General features: G+C 43.3%; 1 protein-coding gene across 2 annotated transcripts in view; it reads right to left on the reverse strand.

The window, feature by feature from the left end:
- LOC140064053 (sulfotransferase 2B1-like) overlaps window positions 1-14374 on the reverse strand; it is a 151902-nt gene that overhangs the window by 56418 nt on the left and 81110 nt on the right. The window lies entirely within an intron of this gene.

A 14374-nucleotide genomic window follows, 5' to 3' on the forward strand; every position in this document is an offset into this window, starting at 1 on the left:
ACTTCTAAATGATATAAGTGGTCTATGGCTTACTGCGTTTTGTAATTGTGGATCCATGGCTAGTAAGTGCCAGTTATTTAATATTGCAGAATGGATGATGTTTTCTTGCGGACTATACCCGAATGTGAATGTGAATCTCCATTCCTGAGTATCTTTATCTACTTAAAGTATATTTGTTTATTGTCTATTTCGCAATTCTGATCGCTTTACCTTAGTTACCTTTGAACAAGCTTTTTTATGACATGTGTGGAGTAACCCCTAGCTCAAGCAGGTCTCTAACTCATCTGCCTGGGAGCCAAAGGTATCCTCTCCACTATTTATTCTTCGAAGTCGTAGTAATTGACTAGTTGGAATTCCATCCTTTGTGTGTGAGGGGTGAAAACTTTTGTAGCGTAAGATGAAATTGGTAGCTGTCTCTTTTCTATACCCTTTAGTTTATATACCTTCCCAATAACCACCATCACATCTAGGAATTCCAGGGAGTTTTGACTACATTTGGATGTAAACTTCATGTTCATGTTATTCTTGTTTGAATATGCAACAAAATCATCAAGTTCTAACTTGGAACCTGCCCATTTGTCATCCACATACCTGAAAAGAATTTTATAAATGTAGTGTGTGGATCATTAACCATAAAACATTTAGTGTGTAGGAAGATGTTTGCCAGGGTACAGGCAATGAGGGACCACATTGCCATTCCTACTAATTTTACTTCGTTAACTTGAAAAACATTATGTTACAAATCTAAGGGAGTAACAAACAATTCACTCTTATTAGTACCATGTAATAATTCTCTAACTGCCAACACCAAGATCCTGAGGAATACGAGTATATAGACTTTCTACGTCAATATTCTATAGCTAACTGACCACTCTATATCCTCAAGATTTTTCAAGAAGGAATTAGTATCTTTCAAATGTGAAGGAATATCTCTGAGCAATGGATGGAGCAACCAATCAATATATTTTGAGAGGGGCTCTGTTAGAGAACCAATACCTGCCACAATTAGTCGACCAGGAGGATCCATTATTGATTTGTGGATGTTCGGCAAAAAATACCAATTTGGCTAACGGGGAAAATTAGGTAATAATTTTGCCACAAATTGTTCTGACAGAACCCCTATCTCGACATATTTAATGAGGTGGGTCTGTAGTCTTTCTTTGAATTTCTGTATGGGGCTTTTTTCAAGTACTGTATATGTAACTTTATCCAGTAACTCACAGTTGGCTTCATGCCACCAGGGCGTTCCACAGGTGCGACTAGTCCTCGTGGCAGCCAAGTAGTAATGCAGGAGACAGTCTGAGCCCAGGCATGACAGCAGGAGAACAGCGCTGGAAGGAACACTGGAAATACATGGCAGGAAACGGAACAGGAATGCAGGAACAGACTGGAACCCAGGAACACTCAGGAGAAACGGGAACACATGAGGGCTTTATCTTCAATGAAAATGGCTGAAGATCCGACGAGGAATGATGGGAGCCGCTGGATTATATAGCAGAGCCGGATTCGACCAGCCCCAATCACCAGGACGCTGGCCTCTTAAATTCTGGAGAGCTGGCGCGCGAGCCCTAGGGAGCGGGGACACCCGCGCGGCCAAATGCGGACGGAAGCCGGATCCTTGAAAGGTAAGGGCCTGGGGACGGGGCAGCGCCACACAGAAGCGCAGTGGTGTGCCCGGGATCTAAAACAAGGATCGCGTCGGCACCCGTGACAGGAGTCTTATTAATAGATATACAACAAAAAATAAATGTGCCCCTACATATTATGGCACAACCAAAGCCAAACAGCTCTCTAACCAAAAATATCAAAAATACCAAAGAAAAGAGCTGCCAAACAGTATTTATATTAAAGGTATATCTTTTATTAATGTTACACACAAATCAAATTCAGACATATTTATATATCCCACAATTGGAAAATCAGTAAATAAATTCACATAGGGGAAACAGTTAGTCCCAGGTGGAAAATGGGACATCCACAAAGTACTTGTGGCCCCCTCCTTTTTACTGACTGTCCTGCGGTCAAACACATGCCCTGTTACAAAAAGTATTCCAATACGACCAACAATGGGACAAATAAAAGTAAGGTGACAATGATAAAGTGAAAGCAGTAATTAAAGTAGACCGGAGGTACCTTCTGGTAATCCGGGTTCAAAAAAGTCTTTTCAAGACACACTAATAGGCATAATAACGGGCGGACCAGGGACAGTCAGACGAGAAGGCCAGATGGATTACCCCAATGCGCGTTTCGCACAATGCTTCGTCAAGAGGTAAAGCATTGGTGTTATGCCAAATATTAAGTACTCACTGTCGGCGTATCCGCTTCAAGGGGTGCCTACCACGTGACACACCCGCACACTGAGGTCGCGCACCGGAAACGCGTTGCCAAAAGTGCGTCCGCCCAAGTCACATGACCGGACGAGCGCTACCATGGAGATTGTGCACTTCCCCATTGTTAGGGATTTTTATGCAGGGCCCCAACAGCCCTCTTGACTTTTGTAAGGTGAATCCTAATTAACCCTTTGAGGGAGGATGAGATAGCTGCCGGCAGCGAGCTGACAGAGTAAATGAAAAGACACAGTCGGTCTTCCGATGCACTCAAATCAAACACAAAACTACCAGCCCTTATGTCCGATCATGTCAACTTACACTTTTCCATCAGTCCTACTTAACTCAACAACCTGTCTCTGTGCATCTTTCCCCTCATGTGGGACACAATCTGAGTAGCTTTTCTAGGTCCGCACCCTTGGCTTACTTTACTTTGCTTACTTCCCATCACAAATGTCTACAACTGCAACACTGCCAAACCTGTCCCCCACAGATACAACGAATCCGACACCTTGTGTGACCGACCCCAAAGAAACTAGATACCAGACTTCCACAGAGGACTCTTTACCAAGTCTCCCTTATTGACTCTTAACCAAATCAACTCTCTTTACTGAACTACTCTCTCCTTGACTCTTTACCAAGTCAACTCTCTTACTGACTCTTTACCAAGTCACTACTAGTTCTTACAGTCATCCACAAAGTCGTTCAGACTCCAAAATTAAGCTAAACGCACACTTGATCAGAGTGGGTCTCCGCTGCACGTGCACAAATTGAGCTCTATACCTCTGTGGGCAACCCTATTGACACTAGTCAAACAGTACTATAGACACTATGATAATCACAACAGAATATCTCCCACTCTCCCACTCTAGCATTGCAGACATCTAAGGGTTACTACTTCCCGTCTCACTGCTTCAGCTAACACCACAGACTGTCTGACCATCCCTCACTGTCCAGTCTCTGTTCAGTCTCTGTCCATCACCTTACAAAGTGGTTCTTTGCCAAAAACTATGAGCTTAGGTTACAGTGAACAACAGTGGCAAATACATAACACAGAGACAGTCTTACCCGGTCCGTCCAACCAGTGAACCAGAAGTGACATATCAAGGTAGATAATAAAAAACAGCTTACCCTGAGAGCTCTCTGGTCAGTTCTGTTCACCAAGCCGGCGGGGACTCTTCAAGGAGGCTGTCTCGGTGTTGTTGTTGTTTACTTCTAAGCCCACCCAGGGACGCCAAATATTGTTTATACTAATGCTGAGAAGGAGATGATAAGTGGCTCCAGAATCATATTATTATGCAGCTTCGAGGACAGACTGGCTTCTCATTAAATGTCAAAGGGTATTAGCTGACAGGCCAGCAACCAGGTTACATAAAATGAAGTTTGAATCATGGCATTAACTTGATAATGGTCAGGGAACATGGCCGCTGTATCTAAGATGGCGGACAGTAGTCAAGATGGCGCCCGAAACCAGTGCGATCTCCTTAACACCCATGCACGGGCACGGTGCACGCACATAGGCGCGCCAGCAGAACGCCGCAGTATGGAATAGTAGGTACGTGTATAGTACAACTTAAACATTAATACAAGACAGAATTACAAATGGATTAAAATCGAGCCAAACCCTTCTATTAAGTGTCAGCAAGTTGATTCATATAATTTGCACTTTACCTATATCCTCAATAGAGGGGGACACTAGTATAGGATATTTAAGGTCTATTATGCACTTTAACTTGAGTTTTAATATATGCACTTTTCTACTAACATGTAGGATAACCTTGTTATGTTGCACATCATGCACCTTACTATATATATTTACACTTTAGATAATTTTGTACATTTTTAATTCACTTTAGGGCTATTATGTTTTCACGGGTCATAGGGGTTCATGGGTAGACACGCATGGGCTGTTGGTATTTATGTATGAAGTGATATTGGAACATTCATACCCATGTTTTATTATTTTTTATTTATTAGAGGGGTTGGTGCAATTTTAATGGGTATTAGTTTTACATCCTATAGACAGCACATGAGAATTTGTGATGCTGAAAGAAATCATGGATGCACTTTGGTAGGATGAGGGGTTTTTTAAGCATACTTGGTTGTTTATAATTAAATATTATCCAATTTGCCAACTTTTGCGCACTTAATAGACGGGGTTGGCTCGATTTTAATCCATTTGTAATTCTGTCTTGTATTATTGTTAAAGTTGTACTATACACGTATCTACTATTCCATACTGCGGCATTCTGCTGACGTGCCTATGTGCGTGTGCCGAACCCACGCATGGGGAAGTGCAAGATCTCGGGACGCGTCTCCATGGTAGCGCTCATCCAGTAATGTGACTCGGGCGGACGCACTTTTGGTGACACGTTTCTGGTGCGCGACCTCAGCGTTCGGGTATGTTACGTGGTAGGTGCCTTGAAGCGGATACACCGACAGTGAGTACTTAATGTTTGGCACAACATCAATGCTTTACCTCTTGACGAAGCATTGTGCGTCGGGGTAATCAATCTGGCCTTCTCGTCTGACTGTCCCCGGTCCGCCTGTCATTATGCCTATGGTTTTACAAGAAAAAGAGGGTCCACAAAAAGTATAGGCCAAAAGGCACAGACTTGGTAGCCATCCTGGGGCATAAATTATAGAGCAAAAGAGCAAGACAGGATGTATGTCATTATGCCTATGGGTAAGTGTGTTTTGAAATTACTTTTTTGAACCCGTAATACTGGAAGGTACCTCCGGTCTACTTTATTTACTGGTTTCACTTTATCATTGTCACCTTACCTTTATTAGTCCCATTGTTGGTCGTATTGGTATACTTTTTGTAACAGGGCATGTGTTTGAACGCAGGACAGTCAGTAAAAAGGAGGGGGCCACAAGTACTCCGTGGATGTCCCATTTTCCATCTGGGACTAACTGTTTCCCCTATGTGAATTTATTTCCTGATTTTCCCATTGTGGGATATATATGTCTGAATTTGATTTGTGTGTTAACATTAATAAAAGATATAACTTTAATATAAATACAGTTTTTTCTTATTAGTACATTGTAGGTTTTCCACAGGTCAAGATACATGGTAAGATCATTTTATTGCTCATGGCAATTTTACACTGTGGCCAGTGTAATTATTGCAGGTATAATCTTGGCACAAGAATAATTGTTATGGGTGACATTAGCCACACATTGCCCCACTGGAGTGTTCAGGACTAGCACAGTACAAGCAAAGTTTTTCCCGCCAACGCCTGGAATGTTCCTCCGCAGTGAGACGGACTCTGTCAACGTGCATAGGCTCCGCTTCAGATTGTGCAGCTGAAGGCTGGAGCGGCTTTTGGAAAACCAGAGCCAAGCAAGGTAGTTGGGGAAGCGTAGCCTGTGGTTGCTTGTGATGAAGTTCTCCAGCACGCTCCATGAACCGCCATCTATCCGAGTGGGCAGGATGATGAGACCACTCAGAGTAGCTGGCACATCATGGGCAGCCAGTGCGTCTTTAACCCGGGGAGGCAGTACTTTTTTTGAAAGTTGCTGACAAGGCTGCGTCGTTCCAGGAGAGCTCGGAAGCCAGGATGCGGAACTTGACAGCATATTTGCCCACTGATGAGTCTCCTTAGCACAGGTTCAGCAGCGCCATTTCAGCTGAGGAGGCTCGTGCAGGTTCCTCAAACACGGACCGGAATTCAGCCAAAAACTAGTGTTTGGTGACAAACTGGGATGGCATCAATTCTATAGGCAGAGAGCACTCGGTGATAAAGCCCCTGCACAATTTGGGGTCGCCGTCATGCTTATCTGGCATAGAAAGTCTATTTGCCCTGTCTTTCCAAAACAGTGTAAAACCAGTCATCTAACTGTTCCTATTATACCAGAGCCTCAAGCTCACCCATTTTGCTTGCAATACTTCTGTCATTTGTGAACATATACTTTCATTTTCCACAGTTATTTATATGATTTATAGCAATTTTATTGGTGCATGGCACAGGTCGTATTACAGAGAATACTACCTTGGAGGTCCTTCACTTAAGCTTTGAACCTAATTCTTTAAAACTATTCCTCAGGCTCCTCCACCTACCATCTATTCTGTCATTGGTACCAACATTGACCACGATAGTTGGGTCATCCCCTGCCCCTCCCAGTAATTTATCCACCCTTTCCTCCACATGCTGAGCCCAGGGAGACAGCAATCCATTCAGTTGAGGCGGTCTTGGCGGCAAATTATTCTGTCTTTCTGATTATAGAGTCCCCTACTACCACTATCTGCCTTGGCTAACCTGTACTCCCATCCACCCTATTACTAGCTGCTCTGCTCCCCCAGGCTGTCAGGGAAAGCAGGATCAGCTAGGGCTGCTATTAATGACACTGACATCCTTACATCATTGCACAATTTAGCAAGTTTCCTCAGTTGTTGGCCAGAATTGGCCTTCCTTTTTCTTGGACCCCTGTCTACACCTTCTATTTACAGTAACCCAGCTAACCTACCTGGTCCCCCTGGCTTTCCTCTCCACCCTCAGCTTCTATCCTGCTTATTGCCTGCTCAGTGAGCAGAGTACTCTTATCAAGATTGTCGATTGTAACAGGGAAGAGTGTATAAATCAAGCGATGGAAAATGATTACTTACAGTTCTGTAGACTCCTCTTTTTTGAACTCTGCTTGTTTAAACTCCATTTACGTTCACAAGCCACTTCGAAGCACAAGCCAAAATGAGCAAGCTCAAAACTAAAGGGGTTTTCCCACAAAAGAAATTCTCACATTCCAATCCCCTATTGATGTTAACACAATAAAGATCATTTTAACCCCTTACTTTACAATTTTACACAGTGTTATTGCTCCTATCACTCTCTAGGCTGCTCAGTGTAAAATCCCAGGGTGTGGACGGGGCCTCTCTAAGCAGACACATTATCACCCATCAAGATCTGTGAGGTGACAATGTGGTTACATTATTAGGGTACAGGTTTATAAACACTTTCATCTGGCTTCTGATATTGTACTAACACACTGACACATAGAGAGAGAAATGAGACGTATCAGAGAAAATGAGATTACACGTTACTGACAGAGGCTGACAGACTTTTACACTGTTACACTGTGAGCTCTGCTCAGTGTCGGACTGGAGTACGTTGGGCCCACCAGAGAAAATTTTTTGGGGGCCCACCCTTTTTTGTAATGAGAGAATACTTGACTACTCCTAATTGAAGTCTAAAATCATAAATGACCTAAGTGTCAGCAAGTTGATTCATATAATTTGCACTTTACCTATATCCTCAATAGAGGGGGACACTAGTATAGGATATTTAAGGTCTATTATGCACTTTAACTTGAGTTTTAATATATGCACTTTTCTACTAACATGTAGGATAACCTTGTTATGTTGCACATCATGCACCTTACTATATATATTTACACTTTAGATAATTTTGTACATTTTTAATTCACTTTAGGGCTATTATGTTTTCACGGGTCATAGGGGTTCATGGGTAGACACGCATGGGCTGTTGGTATTTATGTATGAAGTGATATTGGAACATTCATACCCATGTTTTATTATTTTTTATTTATTAGAGGGGTTGGTGCAATTTTAATGGGTATTAGTTTTACATCCTATAGACAGCACATGAGAATTTGTGATGCTGAAAGAAATCATGGATGCACTTTGGTAGGATGAGGGGTTTTTTAAGCATACTTGGTTGTTTATAATTAAATATTATCCAATTTGCCAACTTTTGCGCACTTAATAGACGGGGTTGGCTCGATTTTAATCCATTTGTAATTCTGTCTTGTATTATTGTTAAAGTTGTACTATACACGTATCTACTATTCCATACTGCGGCATTCTGCTGACGTGCCTATGTGCGTGTGCCGAACCCACGCATGGGGAAGTGCAAGATCTCGGGACGCGTCTCCATGGTAGCGCTCATCCAGTAATGTGACTCGGGCGGACGCACTTTTGGTGACACGTTTCTGGTGCGCGACCTCAGCGTTCGGGTATGTTACGTGGTAGGTGCCTTGAAGCGGATACACCGACAGTGAGTACTTAATGTTTGGCACAACATCAATGCTTTACCTCTTGACGAAGCATTGTGCGTCGGGGTAATCAATCTGGCCTTCTCGTCTGACTGTCCCCGGTCCGCCTGTCATTATGCCTATGGTTTTACAAGAAAAAGAGGGTCCACAAAAAGTATAGGCCAAAAGGCACAGACTTGGTAGCCATCCTGGGGCATAAATTATAGAGCAAAAGAGCAAGACAGGATGTATGTCATTATGCCTATGGGTAAGTGTGTTTTGAAATTACTTTTTTGAACCCGTAATACTGGAAGGTACCTCCGGTCTACTTTATTTACTGGTTTCACTTTATCATTGTCACCTTACCTTTATTAGTCCCATTGTTGGTCGTATTGGTATACTTTTTGTAACAGGGCATGTGTTTGAACGCAGGACAGTCAGTAAAAAGGAGGGGGCCACAAGTACTCCGTGGATGTCCCATTTTCCATCTGGGACTAACTGTTTCCCCTATGTGAATTTATTTCCTGATTTTCCCATTGTGGGATATATATGTCTGAATTTGATTTGTGTGTTAACATTAATAAAAGATATAACTTTAATATAAATACAGTTTTTTCTTATTAGTACATTGTAGGTTTTCCACAGGTCAAGATACATGGTAAGATCATTTTATTGCTCATGGCAATTTTACACTGTGGCCAGTGTAATTATTGCAGGTATAATCTTGGCACAAGAATAATTGTTATGGGTGACATTAGCCACACATTGCCCCACTGGAGTGTTCAGGACTAGCACAGTACAAGCAAAGTTTTTCCCGCCAACGCCTGGAATGTTCCTCCGCAGTGAGACGGACTCTGTCAACGTGCATAGGCTCCGCTTCAGATTGTGCAGCTGAAGGCTGGAGCGGCTTTTGGAAAACCAGAGCCAAGCAAGGTAGTTGGGGAAGCGTAGCCTGTGGTTGCTTGTGATGAAGTTCTCCAGCACGCTCCATGAACCGCCATCTATCCGAGTGGGCAGGATGATGAGACCACTCAGAGTAGCTGGCACATCATGGGCAGCCAGTGCGTCTTTAACCCGGGGAGGCAGTACTTTTTTTGAAAGTTGCTGACAAGGCTGCGTCGTTCCAGGAGAGCTCGGAAGCCAGGATGCGGAACTTGACAGCATATTTGCCCACTGATGAGTCTCCTTAGCACAGGTTCAGCAGCGCCATTTCAGCTGAGGAGGCTCGTGCAGGTTCCTCAAACACGGACCGGAATTCAGCCAAAAACTAGTGTTTGGTGACAAACTGGGATGGCATCAATTCTATAGGCAGAGAGCACTCGGTGATAAAGCCCCTGCACAATTTGGGGTCGCCGTCATGCTTATCTGGCATAGAAAGTCTATTTGCCCTGTCTTTCCAAAACAGTGTAAAACCAGTCATCTAACTGTTCCTATTATACCAGAGCCTCAAGCTCACCCATTTTGCTTGCAATACTTCTGTCATTTGTGAACATATACTTTCATTTTCCACAGTTATTTATATGATTTATAGCAATTTTATTGGTGCATGGCACAGGTCGTATTACAGAGAATACTACCTTGGAGGTCCTTCACTTAAGCTTTGAACCTAATTCTTTAAAACTATTCCTCAGGCTCCTCCACCTACCATCTATTCTGTCATTGGTACCAACATTGACCACGATAGTTGGGTCATCCCCTGCCCCTCCCAGTAATTTATCCACCCTTTCCTCCACATGCTGAGCCCAGGGAGACAGCAATCCATTCAGTTGAGGCGGTCTTGGCGGCAAATTATTCTGTCTTTCTGATTATAGAGTCCCCTACTACCACTATCTGCCTTGGCTAACCTGTACTCCCATCCACCCTATTACTAGCTGCTCTGCTCCCCCAGGCTGTCAGGGAAAGCAGGATCAGCTAGGGCTGCTATTAATGACACTGACATCCTTACATCATTGCACAATTTAGCAAGTTTCCTCAGTTGTTGGCCAGAATTGGCCTTCCTTTTTCTTGGACCCCTGTCTACACCTTCTATTTACAGTAACCCAGCTAACCTACCTGGTCCCCCTGGCTTTCCTCTCCACCCTCAGCTTCTATCCTGCTTATTGCCTGCTCAGTGAGCAGAGTACTCTTATCAAGATTGTCGATTGTAACAGGGAAGAGTGTATAAATCAAGCGATGGAAAATGATTACTTACAGTTCTGTAGACTCCTCTTTTTTGAACTCTGCTTGTTTAAACTCCATTTACGTTCACAAGCCACTTCGAAGCACAAGCCAAAATGAGCAAGCTCAAAACTAAAGGGGTTTTCCCACAAAAGAAATTCTCACATTCCAATCCCCTATTGATGTTAACACAATAAAGATCATTTTAACCCCTTACTTTACAATTTTACACAGTGTTATTGCTCCTATCACTCTCTAGGCTGCTCAGTGTAAAATCCCAGGGTGTGGACGGGGCCTCTCTAAGCAGACACATTATCACCCATCAAGATCTGTGAGGTGACAATGTGGTTACATTATTAGGGTACAGGTTTATAAACACTTTCATCTGGCTTCTGATATTGTACTAACACACTGACACATAGAGAGAGAAATGAGACGTATCAGAGAAAATGAGATTACACGTTACTGACAGAGGCTGACAGACTTTTACACTGTTACACTGTGAGCTCTGCTCAGTGTCGGACTGGAGTACGTTGGGCCCACCAGAGAAAATTTTTTGGGGGCCCACCCTTTTTTGTAATGAGAGAATACTTGACTACTCCTAATTGAAGTCTAAAATCATAAATGACCTTCAACAGTATTAAACCATTTAGGCAGATTTATTAAAAGCACCTAACATTAGACAGTGCATTGTACTATATAAATACAGTGCCAGAACCAATCTCCCAGCATTTATGCATTTATGTTGTATAGTATGAAGCATAATTTGGTACTGTATTTGTGTAATGAGGTCCCCTTCCCCTTAAAAATACATGCAATGTACACAATCACAATCATTTTTACATGTATACACATTCCTACATTTATACCTACATAAGTATATACACAAATTTACAACATATACAACAACAAATTACAACACAGATACACAGTATTATACACACACACACAACACATACACACAGATATGCAGTATATATACACAGATCCACACAGCATATATACACAAGCATCCAGTATAGACAACATACACATAGATATAGATAGATATAGATAGATATAGATAGATAGATATACAGCATATATACACAGATATACACACAGATATGCACTAAATATACAGTATATATACAGTATATACACACAGATATACAGCATATATACATAGCATATACACACAGATTTAGGGTTCATTCACACGGCCCCCTGGGTGGAAGGACATGCGGCTGCAAATTTGCGGCCGCATATACGTCCCCGTAGATAGCAATGGTGGCCCGGCGGCGGTACACTGGGAAAAGATAGAGCCTGCTCTATATTTTCCCGATTGTGCGGCCGCGCGTCGCTGTTCTCTATGGAGGGAGGAGGATCATACCGCGTGTGAATGAACCCATACACACAGATACACAGCATATATACACAAATATACAGCATATACACAGCATATATACAAACATATTTACAGCATATATGCAAACATATTTACAGCATATGTATACATATACACAGCATAATATACAGAATATATACAGAATATACAGAATATATACACAGTTAAACACAGCACATATACATACACACAGCATATATACAAATATATACAGATACACAGCACATATACAGAGCACATATACACAGATATACACAGCACATATGCACAGATATACACAGCACATATACACAGCACATATACATATATATACACAAATATACACTGACATGAATTTACATAAGTAGTATTTATACTTACCCACCTTCAGCTGGATGTTGCCTCGGTCGGGAAGTGTTGAGGTGGTAGGTCAGGACAGAGACAGGGTAGGTGACGACGGCCAGGCCTGTAAAGAGCGCGGACCAGGATAAACGTGAGGCACGCGGGCCGGGTCACATATGAGCTGAGCTGAGCTGAGCTGAGCAGAGCAGGGCAGGGCGAGGTGGGCGGGGCGGAGCAGGGCGGGGCCAGCCAAGCTCCATTAGCAGCAGTCAGTAGACTCTGCTACTGAGTAGAGGGACGGACCGGGAGTGAATGGGAAGCCGAATTATACTTTGTTAATGATGTGCCCCACCTCTCCGCCCTAGACAGGAAGCAACTTAGATTATACTGTGCCTGCGCCCGGGCCCCGCTGCTATGGCTGTTGTCAGCTCGGGGCCCGAATGTGTGTGTAGCTTAGTGTCGGGACTTGGGGCCCACTGTGCTCCGGTGTGCCAGTCCGACGCTTGCTCTTCTACATCTCACAGATATGTGCCTGCCTCCCCCTTTCCCTGGATCACTTATCTCCTTGTAGTTTGCAGCCTATCTCCCTGCTCATGATCTCCTGGCAGGATGTGAGTGTCTCTGAGCTCCATGCAGGGGGTGTGGCTACAGGCACACACCAGAGATAGACAGAAATCTCATCTCCACAATCTCACACAGAAACCCAAGATGGCGGCCTGACCCTGATTTAGAAGTTGCAGGGTCGTGTCTAGGGGCAACTGAAATTTTGTACACCAGGACTGCAAGAGAGAGTTTGGACTTATATCTGTGAAATGCTGCCTTTTTGTTAATAACAGTGAATTAGAGAATGTGTTATTTTGATATCCTAAGTACATATAAGAAACTTGTCTTTGTGGAAATATCCCTTTAATTTATCACATGTACAAACTAATCCCTCCGCCAAATTAGCAGACCAAGTAAAGAAAGGAAAAAAAACTATTTAAATTGTGACACTCAGAAAAGTGCACAATCCACAATCCACAATCCAAGCAAAGAAAGGAAAAAAAAAACAATTTAAATTGTGACACTCAGAAAAGTGCACAATCCACAATCACCCAAAGCACACACAAACTCTGCTTGTTTAAACTCCACTTATGTTCACAAGCCACTTAGAAGCACAAGCCAAAATGAACGAGATCAAAACTGAGTTGCTATCCCTTAATTTATCACCTGTGCAAACGTATCCCTCTTCCAAATTAGCAGACCAAGCAAAGAAGAAAAAAATGCTATTTAAATTGTGACCAGCACAAGCCAAAATAAGCAGACCAAATATTCATATTATCCAAACTTTTTCAACTATCATGAAGTACAATGTGTCATGAAAATAAAGACTACTGAGGCGTGTACTAGCCTTCTAGGCCATGTATCTGATCTTAATGTTTTGGAAAGTCATAAGCTGGCTAAAAAATTAATAGCTTTTTATCGGTAGGATGCTAAACCGCCCAAACTCTCAGAGTTTAATGCTAGAGGAAATTTCACATTACGTTTGGACAAGTTCGTTTACAGGAACACGGAGGGCCTCTGGCAACACAGGAACACGGAGGGCCTCTGGCAACTCAAGAACACGGAGGGCCTCTGGCAACACAGGAACACGGAGGGCCTCTGGCAACACAGGGACACGTCCACATAGGACTCAGGGGCAGGAACACACTGGAAAGCAGGAATACACAGGAACGCAGGAGTCACAGGATAATTGCTAGGGAGCTTTTTCTAAGGCTGTGAGGCACAAAGATCCAGCAGGGGACAGAGGAAGGGGCTGGGAATTTATCTGGGAAGGCAGCAGGCCAGCGCCAATTATCGGCACTATGGCCCTTTAAATCTTTGCGAGCTGGTGCGTGCACGCCCTAGAAGGCACGTGCCGAACAGCAGGAGCCAGGAGAGGTGAGTTCTCCTGCGAATAAGGTCTGGGGGCACACTGATGTACACGGGTGCACCCCCGACTCGGGATATGGGTCACAGGGGCACCCGTGACACCCCTTACTTTTTAACTTGGCAATTGAAACCCTGTCACGCCTGCTCCTCCCAACAAATTAGTTTAAAGGTTTCACAGTAGGTCATCAAGTAAAAGCAATGATTTTTGCAGATGACCTGTTGATATATCTGGCCCACCCGGGGAGAGATCTCTCCTCAGTCATGAACCTCTAGGGAAAAT

Source organism: Engystomops pustulosus, chromosome 6, assembly GCF_040894005.1.
Source record: "Engystomops pustulosus chromosome 6, aEngPut4.maternal, whole genome shotgun sequence".
In the NCBI taxonomy this organism is placed as follows: domain Eukaryota; kingdom Metazoa; phylum Chordata; class Amphibia; order Anura; family Leptodactylidae; genus Engystomops; species Engystomops pustulosus.